The 13,947-nt window shown below is 36.1% G+C and overlaps 1 protein-coding gene and 1 pseudogene across 3 annotated transcripts in view; one reads left to right on the top strand and one right to left on the bottom strand.

The window, feature by feature from the left end:
• Positions 1–13,947, bottom strand: part of TENM1 (teneurin transmembrane protein 1) — a 795,992-nt gene that overhangs the window by 663,043 nt on the left and 119,002 nt on the right. The gene's annotated exons all lie outside the window — the stretch shown is intronic.
• Positions 11,915–13,106, top strand: LOC102868338 (annotated as a pseudogene).

The following is a 13,947-nucleotide window of genomic DNA, read 5'->3' as shown; positions in this document are numbered from 1 at the left end:
ATGTTGATAGTCTTAGAGGAGCTTCAGGCCTTTTGTTCATAGGGTCCCTATGAGTTGTGCTCAACTTGAAGGCAATCAACAACATATATATAATATTACTATGTTGCACTGAACATAGATGTGTATATATCTGTTTGTGTTCCTGCTCTTTATTTCTTTGGCCATATACCTAGTAATGAGATTGCTTGATCAAGTGGTATTTTTATTTCTATTTTTTGTTAAGGAGGCACCAAACAGTTTTCCAATGTACTTAAAATATTCCATAGTTTCACCAACAGTATGGGAGTTCCTTTCTCTCCACAGCGATGCCAGCATTTGTTTCTGTTTAGTTGAACTTTGCTACTATTACTGCTGCCATGAGATGGTATCTCCTGATTTCCATCTCTCTAATTCTTAATGAAGGGAGCTCTAGTTGTAAGGAGTTGCACTACTAACTCAAAGGCAGGTGGTTTGAATCCACCACAGACAAAAGATCAGCAGTTACCTCCTATGCCCCAATGGAAAGCCAGTTGTGAGTCGTTTTTACTCAGTAGAAATGAGTGGAGTTGAATACGAATTAAGGAGAAAATTTTCTCACCTATTTTGGCCTGAATGTCTTTAGTAAAATGGCTGTTCATGTCCTCTGTCCATTTTTTTAATTTGAGTTGCTTGTCATTTTATAGTTTAGGTGTTGAAGCTTTCTGTAAATTTCACATATTGTCTGAAATGTTGCTGCCAAATACTTTTTGCCCAGTCCATACGATATATTTTTTTTAAATTCTCCTTTTGAGTCACAGAAGCATTTATCTTCTGCTTTATTTAGTTTGGTTATAGTCTATTTATACCATAAATTAGAGACACCTAAACTTCTACTTTTTTTTCTTTGTTGATTGTTATAGTGTCTTATTTTGCTTTTGGATTTTTTTTTAATCTAGAGCCAGTGAAGTATGAATTTTGGGTTTTGGGAGAGGGGGCAGAAGTAGTGGCAGAAATGGATATTCCAAAGCTGGATAAATCTTTTACAAGAAGATATTTCCCATTATATCCCTCACAGAGTGGCTCATGGATTTGAACTGCTGATGCTAAAATTAGGAACCTAAAACATACAGTGTTATTCCACGAAGGTTCCTTAGGACAATATTGTTGTCTGAACAGACTCATAGCTGACTGTCTAGTTGGAACTGACCCATAACTGACCCTCCAGCAGGTTTTCAGAGGCAGTTAATTGCTTCTGAAGAGATTGCTCCTCTTTCACCTGCAAAACAGCTGGTGGATTTGAACTACATGCCTTCAAGACTGCAGTGCAGCTTCTTACCACTAGGCTACCAGATAATAGAGGATTCTAAAAGGACTGCAGGAGGCACCAGCACAAACATAAAAGGAAACAGAACTTCAGTTTGGATCTGAGTATATCAGACAATACCTGGGATTTACCACTAGCTGGTTTTTATATTAAAATAAATAAACAAAAACTAAAACCCAACCAATCATAAATATTTTCCAGACATTTGTTTGTTTTGCAATTTAAACAGGGTTAAACCAGGTGGCTCCTTGAAGGCAAGGATTCTGAGGCTCCGTCTAACATACTTTGGACATGTTGTGAGGAGAGACCGGTCCTTGGAGAGGGAGATCATGCTTGGGAGGGTGGAGGGACAGCGCAGGAGGGGAAGGCCCTCTATGAGGTGGACTGATTCAGTGACTGGGATAATTGGGATGGGGGTGTCAGAGACAGTGCGATTGGCAAAGGACAGAGCAGAGTTTAGGGCTGTTGTACATAGGGTCGCAATGAGTTGCAAGGGACTCGACAGCACATAACAACAACATATATGTCCAATTTTAAAAAATAAACTGAAATGTTATTGAGGCCATATTAAAAATAGATTAATATAAAGAGAGTTATTGAGATTTACAATCTAGAATATGACTTTCCAGCTATTCTTGTTTTCAGTTATATTTTTCAAATATCACTATGTAGTGTACATGTATGTGTGCACATGTGTTTGTGTATGTGTCTCTCGAATTTTTTTTAGTATATCCTTAGGTGTTTTGGCAGTTATTGTTCCTATTATTTATCCAACTATATTTATGTAACTAATTTATATGGAAGCAAATTATTAATTTGGCATGCTAATGTATACCCAACTAACATAAAAATATATTCTCCTATTGTTTGCATTGTTGTTGTTATGTGTTGTCGAGTTGACTACGAGTGATAACGACCCTATGCACAATAGCTCTGAACTGTGCTCTATCCTGTGCCAATCTCACTGTCTCTGACACACCTACCTTCATTACCCCAGTCACTGAGTCAATACATCTCATCCAGGGTCTTCCTCTCCTGCACTGTTGTCCTTCTCCAAGGACTGGTCCCTCCTGGCTATATACCCAAGTATGTGAGAAGGAGTCTCAAAATCCTTGCCTCCAATGAGCAGCTTGATTTCATCCTCTGCAGGACAGACTTATTACAGAGAGTTCTCTTAGAATTCCATAGTATGTTCAATAGTCTTCTCCAACATCACAACTCAAAGGCACCGGTTCTTCCTCTGTCATCCACGATCATTATCCAATTACCAATACATGAGACAATTACATTAACATCTTGATTCATTTTATAGATTAATTGTAAATATAAAACCATATAACTTGAAACATAATCTTAGTTCACTATTTCTAATTTCATCACTATTTTTTCTGCCCCTTTTCTATTGGTGAAAACTGCTATTTTCAATAGGTGGTGATAGTGGCATGCTTATTTCTAATTCTAATAGGATTATATACTCCCTGGTGGCTCAAAGAGTTTATATCCTCAGCTACTTACAAAAAAGTTTGCAGTTTGAGCCTCTTCCCAGAAGCCTTAACAGACAGGCTTAATTTTAAAAGTAATATTTTTAAAATATTTTAAACATTTTATTTTATGATTTTTTGCATGAGTACCCACAAATCGGATCAGATTGGTACAGGAGGAGATTGTCCCTCCTTCTCCTGCAAAGAATCTGGTGGATTTGAACTGCGCACCTCTGAGATTGCAGTGCTGCTTCTTGCTGCTAGGCCACCAGAGCTTCCTAAAAGTCATATTCTTCAAAATCATATGAAGTCATTTCCCTTTGTGCACAGAATCAGCTGAATGACAGCTAGCAACAACTATTAGGAATAGTTTTAATGCTGCTTTACTTGGATTGAAATGGTACTTTTTAATTTGACATACTATCTAGTTAAGGAATTAAATTGTTGCAGATGTCTTCAAGGCACCTTGTACTTCTTCCTTCAGTATCATTGGTTCATGACCAGATATTACTTCCTGCAATGGTTCCCTGTTAACCAATTCTTTTTGGGACACTGCATTCTTCCCATTTATTTTTAATGCTTCTAGTATCATTCTATATTTTGCCCATGGAATATTTTAGTGTTGTCATTCAAAGCTTCAGTTCTTTCAGCTTGAGAAATGCTGAGTGTGGTCTTTTGGGTTTCTAACTCTTTGCGCAGTTCATTATATTTTCATTATCCTTTGCTTTATATTTTCATTATACAGGTCGTTATACTTTGTATTCTGAAATGGCCCTTTCTAATCTTCAGTTCAGATATATCACTTCAGCATTCTGTCTCATTTTTTTTCTTCTGTTTTTGTGCAAGTTTTAGAGTCTCTTCTGACATCCAGTTTTTGTCTTTTCTCTCTTCTTGGTCTTTGCAGTGAATAACTTCTGGCTTTCTTTATGAACAATATGCTTGAAGTCACACTATAGCGTATCTGCTCATTGGTAATTAGTGTTCAGGGCATCAGATCTATTCTTAAAATGGCTTTTTAAGTTTAGGTAGAATAAATTCAATGTCCTTTTCAGACTCCACTGGACTTGTTTTAACTTTCTTCCATTTCAGTTTGAACTTGCCTATTCATAATTGATGATAGTTTGTTCCAAATTCAGCCGATGACCTTGTTTTGACTGTTGATACTCACCTTTTCCACAATTTCTTTGAAAAGACATATTCAATGTTCTTAGTCTTAGGTATCATCAGAGTAGGCCCATGTGTATAGTTACCATTCATCATTTTTAACAAAAGATATTTTTTATGAAGAGACGATTACTCCCAGCCTAACTTCTGTCACCAAGGCCGTATCTTTAACTACCAACTTTATTTTGTTTACAATATTTGCATTTGCATCATGTGTTATTAATACATTTTTACTACATGTTTGGCCAATTTCAAACTGCAAAGTCTTTTACTTTAGTAGTTGGTGTGTATTTATGGAATCCATGGAAAAGCTGTATTCTTTGATCTTCCTCAGTAAACAAACAAACAAACAAAAAACAAACCAAAAAACCCAAAACACCTCCTCAGGGATTAATAATATATATTTAAATTAAAAGTCTCTATCAAAAAATCTATTAACAGTGTAATCATAAATAAAAGCAAGGAATTAGTATCAGGTTGCATGGAATACTGACTTTCTCTTTCACTTGCAAAATTATTTTATTCATCTTCTTTTCAGTACAATTTCCTCATTTGAAAATGGGGATATAATTTGTACCTAACTCAGAAAGTAGTTGTAAAAATTAAACTCATTAGTGTTTTTAAGATACTCTGAACAACATCTGACAGAGAAAAAATACTATATGTTTTTTAAATAAAACATTGAGCTTCATCAAATGAATTTTGTGCATCTATGCAATTTATCATATGTATAATATACATCGATCTATTCATATGGTGTAGTAAAGAAGTTCTTAATATCATACCACCTTTGCATTCCAAGTATGAACTACATGTAGTTACAGTATTGTATTGTATTATATTACTATACTGCTGGACCTTGTTTGCTTATCTTTTATTTAGGAATTTCATGCTAATATTCAGATGTAATATTGCTTTGTAGTTTTATTTTTGTGATTTTTATTTTCAGGTTTAGATCTTAATTGTTTCACTTACTGCTGAAAACTTAAAACAAGATTTGAAAGCTGTGATTTTATTGTGCTCTGAAATAATTTAAGTATCATTGAAATGATAAATTCCTTAAAGGGTTATTGGATTTTTGCCTGTAAAACTAATTCTGGTACTTTTTTGAGTTTGGGTAGTTATTTCCAAATTTCATTTTTATTTTATAAATTAGTTTAGATTTTATCTCTCTGTTGAGACCATTTGCAGCAATTTTTGCTTCTCCTATAAACCCATTAATTCCACCCAGGTTGTCAAGTGTATTTTAAAAGTTATACAAAGTAGTCTTTTATGAGTATTTTTGTGTCTGTACTTATTTCCATCACCTTTTGTGTTATTTATTTTATTCTTTCCTCAGACAAATTGTCTTTTTTAATTTATATACTAATTCTCATTTGTTCAAGATACATAGTTTAAACATAAGTAACAGTTCAGTCAACAAATGGAGAAATGCTACTAGATTAAACAGTGAGAAATACTCAGTTTCAGAATAAATAAAAACATTTAATTGCAAACAACAAATTTCTATTTTTCATATTTCAATTTAACACAAAAATGCTTGTAAATTAATGATACACTGTCCTTAAAGCTTTGCAGAAATGGCTAATTTCAGTCTTTGCTAATAGGTAAGTATGGATTTGGAATAACTAGGAAGATGTGTCTAAAAGTCCAAAGGAGGAAGAGAAGGTGGGTGGAGGGAAGTAATGAAGTTATATAGTTTGATGGGTAGAGGGAGGGGTGAAGGATTTAGGAAACGTCCAGTGGGGGCATGAAGAGATGGGTAATAGTGGACATAGGTCAATGGTGATTAATTTCATAGAACACAATGGATAGGGAGGATCATATGAAACATAATGTAAATAAAGGAATGTGTGAAACGCAATGTACATGAATGAAACATAATGTGTATGGATTTTGTAGGCAAACCAATGTAACATAAAAAATAGATATTTAGTACTATTTTCTTTTTGAGAGAATTTTGGCTTTTTTCTTTTCCTACTTTTCAGTACTTTTCCAATTTTCTCTAATTTTTTAATTTAAAAGTATTATTCATATCATTATAAAACTTACTGAAAATTCTGTCAGGGTGCTTCTGAAATAGTAATATTTTATCCTCTTCTAAAACTGTTTTGTTGTTGATGTTGTTGTTATGTGCCATTGAGCCATCTGCTACTCATAGCGACCCTATGTACAACAGCCCTAAACCCCACTCTGTCCTGTGCCAATCACACTGTCTCCAACACACGTACCCCCAATTACCCCAGTCACTGAATCAGTCCACCTCATAGATCCTCTCCTGCACTGTCCCTCCACCCTCCCAAGCATGATATCCCTTTCCAAGGACTGGTCCCTCTTTGCAACATGTCCAAAGTATGTCAGACAGAACTTCAGAATTCTTGCCTCCAATGAGCAGCCTGGCTTCACCCTCTCCAGGGTGAACCTGTTTGTTTTCTTGGCAGTCCATGGTACATTCAATACTCTTCTCCAGCACCACAGCTCAAAGGCATCAATTATCCTTCTAACCTCCATAGTCATTGTTCAGCTAAAGCTGTATTACCAAAAAGTAATCAACAGGTATAATTAAAACCTTGAAATATCAATAGTATAGGTACAAATTGTGAGCTAATCTGCATTCCCCTACCCCAAGAAAATGAATTCAGCTGGTATCAGTAAATCTTATCAATATCTACCATTAGTGAAGAGGTGAACAGTGCATGAAAACATGGATGGTTTAACACAGATCCATTCTGAAACCCAGATCTGAATAACCCAAATGCAGAAAGAAACAACCACTGGAGCAGCATGTTCACATTCTGAAGACAATGACTATTATTTTATTTGTAAAGAACATGGGCTCGGGCAGATTTTCCTTTTCTACGCTTTCAAAGCTTTGTTTTCAAAATATTTGTACTCTCTTTATTAACCTATTTAATAGGAAGATGATATTGAAAGGCACATCTCTCTCCAGGAGAAAGAGGACAATCTTCTGGGAGAGTCACAGCCTTAAAAACCCAATGGAGCTATGAGTAGGTTTCATGACAACAGCTTTGATTGACATAAAAAAGTAATATTTAAAAAAAAGTAATAAGAGCTCATTAAATTTTATTTCCTCTCTATAATTCAATATATTAAAAGTAAGTTATTAAACAATATTATAAAAATAAAATCTAAAGACTAATTCTGAGAAAGTATTAAAGAATATGATACAGCCATTAAAAAGAATTTATTATAAAGAAAATATTGAATATGCTCACATGTAACAAATGGAGATATGTGAACATATCCAAGATAAACTACAAAGTGGGGAAAAGCTACTAAACATTCTACACTATATGATCTCATTTGTACACACATAGAAAATTAGGGACTGGTGCATAGAAAATTAGGGAATGGTGCGTAACACTCTACTATCATTATGTACTTCCCAAGTGTGATAATTAAAAGGTAAAGAGGGAAGTGAAGTGTTCACTTGAAATTTGTCTTCATTGTTTCATTCACAATCATTGTATTGTATTATTTTAGTGATAAAAATAATACTAGTTAAAGTCTCGTGAAAAAGGAAATGAGAACCTGTTATACCCAACTCTATAAAGGCATGTAATAGTGTAAAAATTATTTTCAATGGTACGAGTATCACAGCCACCAAAGAAGTATCTCACTCACACATAAAATAATCCCAGTGACTTACACATTTCCTCTGATGGAGTAACATCTCCAAAGGAACCATTACAAAGTCAACTGCAGTGTCTTATACATGCCTAATGGGTCCACCAGAGCCATTAGGATTTCAGTTATATGCAGGGTTCTTGCCAAAGCCATTACCAAGTCATTGCATTGTTTCACACACTTCCTTTGACACTCAGATGGTTCCTGAGGAACTGTTATCATTGCTATGAAAGTGTCCTATATAACTTATCCTATCAAGGGAAAACAAAAACGCAAAGGAAAGAAATGTAAAACAAACAAACAAATTCCCTCCATTAAAGGCACATGAATGGCCCACTGATCAAATATCTTATGAAATAACTTGTCATTTGGGTAAAACCATTTCATGTCATTCAAGAACCCAGGTGGTAGGCTAGCCATTTTTTTCATAACTCCCACTGTTCTGTTGAAGCATTTTAGGGTTTGAGAATAGCATGCATATGGCTATGATGGCATAGTGTTTATTGGAAATTCATAGTATATGCTCATAGTTCTTTGGTTTGCAGCAAAAAAACAATGGTTAGAAGGTTTAATACATTGTTTTGCCTGTTGCAGAATTTTAGCATTTTTTCAATTTTTCCTTTATCTGTGAAGTTTCTGAGTAAGCTCAGCTAACTAAGAACCATTGAAAAGAAGACTTCTGAACAGTTGAAATCCTGGCTTTACAATTAAAAGAGAAAATACAATAGTACAGTTCACCTTCATTTCTTCTATGCTTAGCAGATGAAGATTATTAGCAGTTGTAATGATTTATGATTATTCAAGGCAAGACAAACACAGGGATTTTGCTCCATTTGAGACATTCAGAAAAACAGGACAGACTCTGCTAGGCTGAAGAGTTCTCTGGGACAAATATGTCTCAAAAGTCACACTGCATGTTTTCCAGTCCTTAATAACAGGACCCAAAACCCGTTACACTGTATTCTGTCTGAGGGATAGATGCCAACCATGGCTAACATTGAACACTAATATAGCAATTATGAGGATGGCACAGGATAGGGCAGATTTAAGAATAGCTGCTCAGAGGGTTGCTATGAGTTATACTCAAAAGCACCTAACAACAACAACAGCAGCAGCAAGAAATATATAAAAGGAGTTCTTGTAGCCTAGTGCTAAGAAGCTGCACCGCAATCCTGAAGGCATGTGGTTTGAGTCCATCACTTGCTCCATGGGAGATGGGTAATCTCCTCCCTTGAAATTAAGTGCCTCCGTAAACCCACTGGAGGGTCAGCTATGAGTAGGTTTCGTCTTGATGGCACACAACAACTACAGATGCATATAAGAAATCTGCGGATTGATGTTGCTTTTCGGTGCCATTGAATAGGTCACAAGTCATAGCAACCCTTTTTTTACAACAAAACACTTCTCAGGCCTGAATCATTCTCATGATAATTGATGAGCTTGGATCCATTGTTACAGTCATCTTGTTGAGGGTTTCCTCTTTCTTACTGACATTCTACTTACTATATCAAGCATGATAATCTTTTCCACTATCTTAATTCCATTTTTTCCATTAATCTCCCTCCCCCCCCCCACACACACATTACTCAAAGCCTTTGAAACAGGTGATGTCTTTATTTGACAGATGAGCAAACTAGAACAATCTGGGGCTCTAAGGATTTGATTTGCCAGGTAAAAGGCAAAACCAAGACACAAACCTACAGTTTATCCCCACTCTCTTACTCACTACATACAGAACATTACTTATTTGTTGTTGTTGTTACTGTTATGTACTATCTAGTCAGAACCGAGCCACAGCTGGCCCTCCAGCAGGTTTTAGGAGGCTCTACATCACACCAGAGGAGTTTCCCATCTTTCTGCCACAGAGCAGCTTGTGAATATGAACCATGAGATATTGGATTGACAGTGTAACTCCTCTATTTTTACTTTAATAAACAGTGTCACATAATTTGTGCTCTCACAGCAAGATACGTGCTAAATTGGATAGAAAGAAGCTCTTTGTCTTCTCTAGTAGACCTCTTTGAGCACATCTGCCCTGTTTACCCTGACTGATTTGCATTGGGAATGACTCCAAGATTTTCCCCAGACAGCGGTCTTTTCATTATTGACCTAAACCTCGGGATTTAGCTGTTGGGATCATTGGTAGACATGTGACCAAAGCTGGGAAAACTATTCTGTCTACTTAGCATGTATAAATTATATCTTAAAACATCCTGTTTATTTGAGCGTCTTTCCCCAAAAGAAACAAAAATACATGAACAAGAGCTCTCTATAGGCTTTTAGCCTTCCTTATGGATGAATGCTTAGAGAAAGTCAATGTACAGGAACAGGGCTGAGAGGAATGAGCAGACAGAAGCAAGCTCCTTTCACCTGGCCCATGTATACTCTTGCCCTGAGTTCTATGATGCATCCTCATATACTCTTGAGAAATTATTTGTTCATTTCATTTATGTTAAGCTGAAATGGCATCCATTACTTACAATAAATAATCACAATTTATAGGCCATCAATTTATCCTACCAGACTATAAATTCCTTGAGGCTGTAAATTGTACATTATTCCTCTTTCATATATCTCCATTCTCCAGTACAAAGATTGGCAAAGAGAAGATGCCCAATAAATATCACTTTAAACAGAAGCATCATTATCATTAAGAATATAACTAATTCTCTGGCTCTTTTAAGTTACAAGTTACAAATTATTTTTATCTACCTATTTTTCTTACACTAACTTCTTATTCTATACTTTTATGTTTAGGTTTTAGAATTCAACTTTTCCATTTTCATCATATATGAATAAAACATTTTTGGAAATTGACAATTAAAATTTAACTGACAACTCAGGGTTATTTTCTGCAGTCTACTCTGTAGTCAAATATAATTATTGACAGATGCCCATATTCATTAAAGTTGATACTCCAGTTGGACTGTCAAACCCTTCCAAGAAATGCCTCTCAGATCACCTGTCAGAAGAAGAGCTATGATCTATATGACCAGAGATCCGATTCACTATGTCATTTCTATCTTTGTAAGAGTCTCACACAATCAGATCATATCCATTATATAATACACGATATCTCTGTTTCATTTTCACCCATAGAGCAACATATACTTATCCAAGTTCTGGGGCTAAGTGATGATGTCACAGCAGTGAACAAACCAAGCCCTGTCTTCAAATAGCTTATCAACCACCATAGTGAGGACAGCAAATGTACAACTCAAGTGTTAGGCTTTGGTAAATAGCAATGAATTCCTATTTGGCTCTACTACTAGTCAAAAGGTTGACAATTGAAACCTATCTCAAGGCACCTTGGAAGACAGGCCTAGAATTCTGCTTCCCAAAGGATAGAGCTTTGAAAACCCAATGGAGCAGTTCTACTCTGCCTATGCGGAGTCACCAGGAGTTGGAATCAACTTGATGACAACATTCACCAAAATATTACTAGAGATAAAATCAGAGTGGTGAAGAGCTAGAATGAATGCAGTATGCGCACAAACGTCACAGTGTCGCGCAGGCACAGACAACTTCCAGGCACCAGGATGAAGTGGATTTGGGTTCTTCCTAATAGACAATGGAGTAGCCACGTGGGACAAAAGAACAGATTTGGACGAATGAAAACAAAATGTATTTGTGTTCTTAGACTCCTGAATGCCTAGAATTCCAGATTCCTTCCTGTTACCAGAAGGTCCTCTTTTCCCTGTGCTGTATGTAAGCCTCTCAGTTCAAGTGCTTCAGTGCTGCAATTGAGGGATATTTATTTTAATTCTTCAAGGATGATAGCATGGCTGAGGCTGAAATTCAATTAAGACCGACTAAATAGATTTTTATGGAAATGAGAAAAAAATAAATATTTTGAGAGGCTTGACCAATTAATGAAATGAAGGAAACAAGTCCTCACAGACATGATTTTGAAAAATGTGAGTAGAAAATGCAAGTCATATTATAATAGAACGAAGAGGGTTGAAAACATCTTTGAAATGACTTCTCAGAGTCTTTCTCAGTGGAATAGCTCACTCATATTAACAATCTCCCCATCTTCATGTTTCTCCCACATGTACAGTGAGGCTGAAATCATCCTAATCTGGTCTACAGGACTGTGCTAAAACTAATGTGTTAAAGACTAGAAAGTATAAAAATCAATAAAAACAAGAAATGGAACAAGATGTCAATTAAGTTGACTGAACACTTGGTGGTATCAAGTTTTGAGATCGTTAAATATATTAATTATAAATATTTTAAAAATTATAAATATTTAAAAAAAACTCTTGGTTTGTGCCCACCCACTTCTGTCTGTGACTTCTCCCTGGCCAAGCTGTCACTTTTGACTTCTTCCTCACTAATGGTGCTGCTCTGACGGCCGACGGTGTCCAATAATTTGGAAAATGTTGGCAAAGAAATGAATTCTAAAACAAAAAGTCATGTGACTAGGCAGGGAGTCTTAGAAGAAATTGAAAATAAAGTTACAACCAGAGCCACACAAGTAGCTAAGAAACCTCAAAATGCCAAAGTACCTGTTCAAGCCATCAAAGTAAGAAATGCCAAGAAATAGCTAAAACCTACTGCTTCTGTGAAACCAGTACAGATGGAAATGTTGGCTCTGAAGGGTCCATCTTCTGAACCTGAGGATATCTCCACGAAAGAAGAGAATCTATGCCAAGCTTTCTCTGATACCTTGCTCTGCAAAATTGAGGATATTGATAATGAAGATTGGAAGAACCCTCAGCTCTGCAGTGACTATGTCAAGGACATCTATCAGTATCTAAGACAGCTTGAGGTTCTGCAGTCCATAAGCCCACACTTTAGACGGAAGTGATATCAATGGATGCATGTGTGCCATCCTGGTGGACTGGCTGGTTCAAGTCCACTCCAAGTTCAGGCTTCTACAGGCAACATTGTACACGTGTATCACCATTATGGACCGCTTTTTACAGATTCAGCCAGTGTCTCATAAGAAGCTTCAGCTGGTTGAGATTACAGCTCTGCCGTTGGCTTCCAAGTATGAGGAAATGTTTTCTCCAAATATTGAAGACTTCATTTATATCACAGACAATGCTTATACCAGTTTCCAAATCTGAGAAATGGAAACTGTAATTTTGAAAGAATTGAAGTTTGAGTTGGGTCGACCCCTGCCCCTACACTTCCTAAGATGAGCAACAAAAGCTGGGGAGGTTGATGTTGAACAGCACACTTTGGCCAAATATTTGATGGAGCTAACTCTCATTGAGTACGACATGGTGCATTATCACCCTCCTCAGGTAGCAGCGGCTGCTTCCTGCTTGTCTCAGAAAATTCTAGACCAAGGAAAATGGAGTTTAAAGCAGGAATACTACACTGGATATACAGAGAGTGAGCTGTTGGAAGTCATGCAGCACATGGCCAAAAATGTAGTCAAAGTAAATGAAAACTTAACAAAATTCATTGCCATCAAGAAAAAGTATGTGAGCAGCAGACTCCTGAAGATCACCACAATTCCTCAGCTGAACTCCAAAGTCACCAAAGACCTTGCCTCACTTCTCATGGGAAAGGCCTAGGCTACCATGTGGCCTCGGGTTTGGAACTCTTGACTCTGTACATAGTCCTCCAGTCTACTTCATGAGGCCTTTTCTGCAATCTATTTTCTAAATGTATATTGAGGAAAAATAAAGCTATCGATTTTTTAAAGTATTAATCTTTTTTACATATTTTATTGGGGTTTGCATAGTCATTCATTATAAGAAGCTACATCCCTTTTAAACACGCTTTTGTTATATACTCTCAAGTCAGAACCAACTCATAGCTGACCTTCCAGTGAATTTTGAGAGGCAGTAAATCACATGGTAAGAGACTACCCACCTTCTTCTCACAGCTTTTTAAATACAATGTATATAATATTTAAATTAATTAGATACTCTCATAGGTCTGCTTTCATGAATGGATAAGATAAATGGGAAATGAATAGCAACACTTGCACACAATCACTAAGTGTAGTCCATTAAAAAGAAGTTGCTTCCTTAAATCAATATGCTTTTGGAAATAGTGATTTTACTGTCACCTTAATTCAAACCTACTCTGGAAGTATCTATCAAACTGCTGAAGTCAAGACAGATCTGGTCATTATGAATGGAATATTTGTGGAATTCACGCTGGTGAAATTTTACCATAGCTTGTAAATAAGATCACAAGTTTTATACTTCTTACTGAAAATTAATAAGATGAATCAGACTAAGAGTGACAGTAGTCTGAGTTGAGCAGAGAAGGTTTGTTCTGGTTCATATAATATTTATATATAGGATGCAAGGAAGGAAAGACAAAAGGGCTCTGTTGAGTAAATGGCTATTTGGGAAACAATCAATTGCATCTAGTCAGCAAACATCTTAATCATTGTTCGAACTC

The sequence above is a fragment of the Elephantulus edwardii genome, unplaced genomic scaffold (genome assembly GCF_000299155.1).
Source record: "Elephantulus edwardii isolate Elephantulus edwardi_28Jun2011 unplaced genomic scaffold, EleEdw1.0 scaffold00040, whole genome shotgun sequence".
Classification (NCBI taxonomy): domain Eukaryota; kingdom Metazoa; phylum Chordata; class Mammalia; order Macroscelidea; family Macroscelididae; genus Elephantulus; species Elephantulus edwardii.
The sequence above is the reverse complement of the archived record's forward strand: the minus strand, read 5'-3'. Positions and strand labels throughout refer to the sequence as shown.